The sequence below is a fragment of the Trichosurus vulpecula genome, chromosome 8 (assembly GCF_011100635.1).
Source record: "Trichosurus vulpecula isolate mTriVul1 chromosome 8, mTriVul1.pri, whole genome shotgun sequence".
NCBI lineage: Eukaryota > Metazoa > Chordata > Mammalia > Diprotodontia > Phalangeridae > Trichosurus > Trichosurus vulpecula.
The window spans coordinates 51,364,095-51,370,153 of record NC_050580.1 but is presented as its reverse complement, the minus strand read 5'-3'; positions in this window follow the sequence as shown (position 1 = coordinate 51,370,153).

Below are 6,059 nucleotides of genomic sequence, written 5' to 3'. Positions count from 1 at the left end.
CTGCAGGGTTGGGTTGCTGGGAGAGAGGACAGCCATGCCTAACAAAACAGAGATGTTGGGATGGGGCAGTTTTCAAAGTGGGGAAGATGATGAATTCTGTTGTTAACACATATTTTGTCCTAGAAGTATAGAGTTCTTAGAGCAAACTTGGAAGTCATCTGGGTGAAACTCTCAGGCTGAGAATTTCTTCATGACAGTAGAAATGCTATTAGTTAAATATTCCAGCTCTGATAAGGTTTCTGTAAAGCCCACTCTGACTACCCTCCACCTCCATCCAAAATTCATGAATTGTCTTTTTTAATTTTAAAATATTTAAGAGTCATCACCTGGGTTCTCCTCCTACTGTTAATATCACCTGTATGGCCCTGGGAAATTAATAAAACCTGTTAGTTCTCAGGCAACTCTCTAAAACTGTAAGTTACTGAGAAGGTGCCAACTTGCTTTAGTAGAGGGATCTTCCTCACTTGGGAGTTCCCTATGCCAATGAAATCACAGGTCTAGTCACATTCCTTATCTATATACTTAAATTGATGAAATTCCTGTATTTTCAGTCTGGTTGCACAAAGTACCGTGCTGTGGTGTGAGCAGATGATGCAGCTGGGGATAAAGTTGTTGAATGTACTTGTGAGTTGGGCTGAACCCCTGCTTCTAGGAGGATCTTCAAGGGAGGGGTTGCTGGAGGAGGGATGTGGGTCGGCTTGAACTCCTGTATTATCAGACAGTTCTCCTTGCTCTTGATCTCTCTCCTTGCTTAATCACTTTGGTCTTACAACCCATTCTCTCCCTCCCTCTGGGTTTCGACTTTTCCATCTGATAGCAGAATGTCCAAAGAAGACTGTGGTTTCCCCTTGAGAGTCCAGCCAGCCCTGGGGGAGAAGGGGGGCAGATGGAGGCCAGGGGAGCTCAGACAGAGAACACATTTTCCAAATGTCACCAGACCCTGAGGCGACTGGACTGTCAGCTGGCTAGGAGGGAACCATCTGGCTGCTGGAGGGGTGGTGGGAGTTGGCAGCAGGGGGTGGGGGAGATGCCTGGAGCAGCTCTGAGCTTGGATGGCCAATGTCGGCAAAATCCCAAGGAAGCACTCTGGTTCACTAGTCTGTTCTCTCCTCCCTATCTCCACTGGGTGGAATAGCCATGAACATAGCCACGGGCTTCTCCTCCTGCCTTTGCTTGGCTGGGTGACCTTGGGAGAATGTCACTTGGCCTCTAAGCTGGCCCTCCCAGGGCTAAATTGTTTCTGCTCTAACTAGATGGATGAAAGCTCCCTGAGCCAGAGGAGGTGGGGGAGGGTCCTTCTTCTTAGTGGAGGTCACCCAAGATTAAGTGTTGAGCTATGTGCCAGGCACTATTCTAAGCTTGCAAGGGTATGCAAACCAGAAAGGTGGGGGGGGGGGAGATGAACAGCTCCCGCCCTTGAGGAGTTTATATTCTCAAGATCACAGATTTAAATCTAGAATTCACCTTTAGACGATATTGGGTCTCACTGCTTCATTTTAAAGATGAGGAAACTGAAGTCCAGAGAGGTTAGTGACTTAGCCAGGGTCAAACAGCTGGCAAGTGTCTGAGGGAGAATTTGAACACAGATCTTCCTCACCCCAAGTCTAGCCCTTTATCCAGTTGGTCACCTGGGGTAGGGAGGGATAAGCAGGTTCACAGATAAATAGAATACAAGACACGAGGTAAAGGGAGTCAAGGTTCTATAGAAATATTTGAGGAAGGATGAAACCTTTTCAGCCGAGGGTTCTTGGAAGAAGCTGCTGCTGAGCCTTAAAATGGAAGATAAGGAATCAGAGAGGTGGGGGTGAGGAAGGGGTACCTTCCTACCCAGTCTCTAAAGCCCAACGCAAATGTTACCTTCTCCTGGAAGCTTTCCAGTCAACAATGAGTCTCCTTCCTCAATATACACAGACACACACACACATTTATAGGTTATTTGTAGTTCTCTTCTGTACTTGGATCATTGTGGATAATAATTCTATACATACATATATATGTATATATATATAGGTATATATATCTATATCTATATATATATCTATAATTACTTGTGTGTGTTGTGTGAGAGACAGTTCACCATAGTGGCTAGGAAGGCTTGGGTCTGAGACGGGCCTGTGGCACATACTGGCCCAATGATCTTGACCAAATCATTTAACCATTTAGTGCTCTATAAAGCCTTCTCCAGAGAAGGGGCCAATCTGTACTGATAGAGAGAGTTCTTGTATCAGGGGAAATGAATAATAATAATGATGATGATGATGATGATGCTAACATATATAGCACTTTAAGTTTGTCAAAGCACTTCACACGCATTATCTTATTTGAGTCTCACAACAGCCCTGGGAGATAGGTGCTGTTATCATCTCCATTTTACAGATGAGGGAACTGAGGCACAGAGACATTCACACAGGGTCACACAATGACCAAGTGGCACAATGGCAAACAAGATGGCATCTTTCTGACTCTAAGTACCCCATCCTATCCACTGTGCCACCTAGCTGTCTACTGAGGCCAGTCCCTCTTCCCAAATTCCATATGTCTACTAGATTATAAGTTTCATGAAAATAGGGATTGGGTCTCATTCAAATGAATATTTTTGATTGACAATAAAAAGCCCCCTTTTCTGTGACAGGTGTGTCAGGATAGACCTAGGGATGAGAGATGGTGCAAAGAGAGAAACAGAGACAATTGGAGAGACCAACAAAGAGGCAGAGAATTAGAGGCAAAGGAAAGACCCGATGGAAGAAGGAGTGGTTCTAGGGAGATATGGAAAAGAAGGAAAGAAACATAGAAGCCAGTATCTAGGCCAGGGGACTCAGATCCCTCAAATCCTTCCGACTACTTTCCTCTGTCCTCCATATGTTCCTTCCCTTCATCTTGCCATCCAGGTGGAACCCTTTCTCTATTAGGGATCCCCTCGTTGCCTCTCCTTCCTTCTCCTTTATTTTTTTTTATTACAGTCATCCCCTCTTTGCTGTGCCTCCTTTCTTCCCTAAAAGTCCAGTAGAAGACACTCAGGGGACTCCTGGTGCCTAGAGGAGACATAGGCATCCTGCACTAAGAACAGAACCCTGGTATTGCCCAACTGGCTGGCTGGGCTTGGACAAATCCCATCTTGTCTCTGGGTCTCAGTTTCCTTTTTTTGTAAAGTGAAGGAGTTGGAGTAGAATATCTCAAAGATCTCTTCTGTCCAGGAGATTTCAGTACTTGGCTTTTAGGTCAATTGACCCCCCCAGGCTCCTGGTGAGGTGAATTGAAGGGAGGAGGGGCTGCAGGTCTTTCTTGCTGCTGGAGATAGGCTTGTGAAAGAGGGGAGGGGGAAGAGGGCAGCCTCAGGGTCTGATGAAGTTCCTGACTCCTTCCAAGGACTGCTAGAGCCATCTTCAATCATCCTGATCTATATCTGGCCACTGGACCCAGATGACTCCAGAGAAGAGAATAAGGCTGGTGACTTTGCACAGCCCTCTCTCCCAAATCCAATTCACCTGCAAGTCATGGAATCTCCTTCCTGATGTCAGGGTCCTCTTTGAGAATGAAGGACAAACGACGGAGCCTACCCCACCCACTAGCTCACCATGTACTTTCACTCTTTCGCCTTTTAAAGGGAATAACATATGCAAAGTGCTAGACGAATCTTAAAGCACTATATACATGCTAGCTATTAACATTATTCTCCCATAGCCCCCCAACCTTTCTTCTTTGTGCTCCAATAAAACCTGCTTCCTCTTGCCAGGGCCACCTCCCATTCCAAATTCAGTTACTGAAATGCTTCCTCTGCCAGGAAGCCCACTGTGATTAGTTGAATGGGGATAGGGGTGTGTGTGTGTGTGTGATATGCCAAAGCATCACCACAATCCTCCCTTAACTCTCTGCACCCCACCCCATACATACATGCACACACGGGTTCTCCAATTTTAATTTCTAATTAAAAGTAAAACAGGAAACCACTGAAGTGAAAGACACAAATCTGTCACGTTTCATTATGTGAGAAGTCCCTCAAAGGCAGGGTTCCGATGACTGAACTCCCACCTCAGGGAGCAGCTGCAGACGTCAGGGCCTCTGGTGCCCAAGGCAGAATTGAGCTCAGCTCAGCATCCTGGGCTCCCCCACTAAACCTTCTATCCTGAAGTCCAGTGTTGGATAGATGGAAGAGGAGATCACTGTGCAATCCTGGAGCCCCTCTGTGCAAGGGGGTGAAATGTGGGCTTTTGGGTCCCCTGGGGTAAGGAAGATGAAGATGATGACCACAGGACACTAACTGCAGTTCACATTTCTATAGTACTTTGGAAATATTATTTTGTTTGAACAGGTCGCTATCTGTTTCCTGTAAGTGACATTTCATCTTCCACCTCCATGCCTTTGCCCAGGCTGTCTTTCCTCCATTCCTGTACTTCCTTCTCACCTCCACCTGGTATCCTTAGCTTCCTTCAAAGCACAGTTTGTTGATTTCTATCACCCCTCCCCCTTCCCTATCCCCAGTTATTACCACTCTTGAAATTATCCCATATTACTTTGTATTTATTTGTATTATTTCAATGCATCTGAGCTGCATCTCTCCAGTAGAATGTGTAATGGGGGATAGATTGACCCATGGGGCCATTCCATCCTTTACCAGTATAAGCTTCTTGAAGACCAGGCCTGTTTTGTTTTTGTCTCTGAAGCTCCAGTGTCTAGCATGGGGCCTTGGACAGAGCAGGCATTTTACAGACAAATGTTTATAGATTGAATTGAATCAAATCCATCCTCACATCAGTCCTCTGAGGGATAGATAGAACAGATCACATCCATTCCAGATTTCAGATTACACCCATTTCACAGGTGAGAACACTGAAGCTGGGGGGGGGGTGCTGTGACTTGTCTGGAGTTCTATAGCTGGTACATTTCAAACCAGATCTTGAACCCAGGTCTTTACTTTCCACTAAATTCTTTCTACTGCCTTTCTGGTCACTGAAAACCCTGCCAGAGCCCGGTGAAAGATAATATACCATCTTTGATGGATTAACAATGAGTCCCAACACTTCTGATTCCCCTCATTAACCTATCAGAGGTATGTTCTCCAGGGATTTGTCAAAATCAGGAATGAGAAACCTCTGGTGGGAGGGTCACATTTCCAAGAGGTGATATCTCCTTATATACCTGTAATTGTGAAAAAATCCTAACTTTTATTTGTTTTCATTTAAATATGACTTTAAAGACTCCTCCATCACTTTACCATGTGTGTCAGGGAAAACTCTTGTAATGGCAGAACTTCGGGGCTGATTCTACTGGGAGAGAAGCATGATTGGACAAGGTGGGTGACATTGGATATCTGTTAGAATACAAGAAAAGAGTCACATGTTTGGGTTGAGATTTTATTCTTCACTAAACTAAGACAGCTGAGTTTTGAGTTATAAAATCAAGAAGTCTTTCTACTGGAGAAAGGGAAGGCATTAGGATTAGGGACTTCAGCCAGAGAGAACAGAGCCTAGCTCATCCCAATTCGAGACACCCAACATGACCTTGCTCTTATACCCAAGACACCACAGAAAACTTGGCTTTGAGACTGCCTGGAGGCTAGAAAAGCCCAGATTTTGTAGGGTCCTCTGGGCTGAGGTCTGGTCCCAAAGCTGGGTTGGAGAGGGGAGTCCATTCTTCCCTTCCTCCAGAATCTCACTTGACTCATCTGAAAAATGGCAAAGAGGCGAAACACTCCTTACCCTCACCCAATGGATTTGGGGAGACAAGGTGAATTAAGTCCTAGCGTGAATGTGATTTGAGAGCTCCAGAAGGAAGGAACGATCTTGGTAAGAATGGAGAACATTTGGCAATGCACATGTGTGCATGTGACTGAGAGAAGGCTGAGGACACCAAGTGAACGTGGTCAGACAGACACTGTCTTAACACACTTTTATGGGGCTCCCATTGGCTAACCATCCCTCCTATCCCCCAGTGGCATTCAGTGAGGAAAGTACAGGGCCCAGGCAAAGCAGAAAAGGTGTGTCAGCATAGGATTTCCAAAGGACTCAGATGGTAAAGCCATCAAAACTCAAGTCCTCCAGCAAACCAAGTTTCCTAATAGA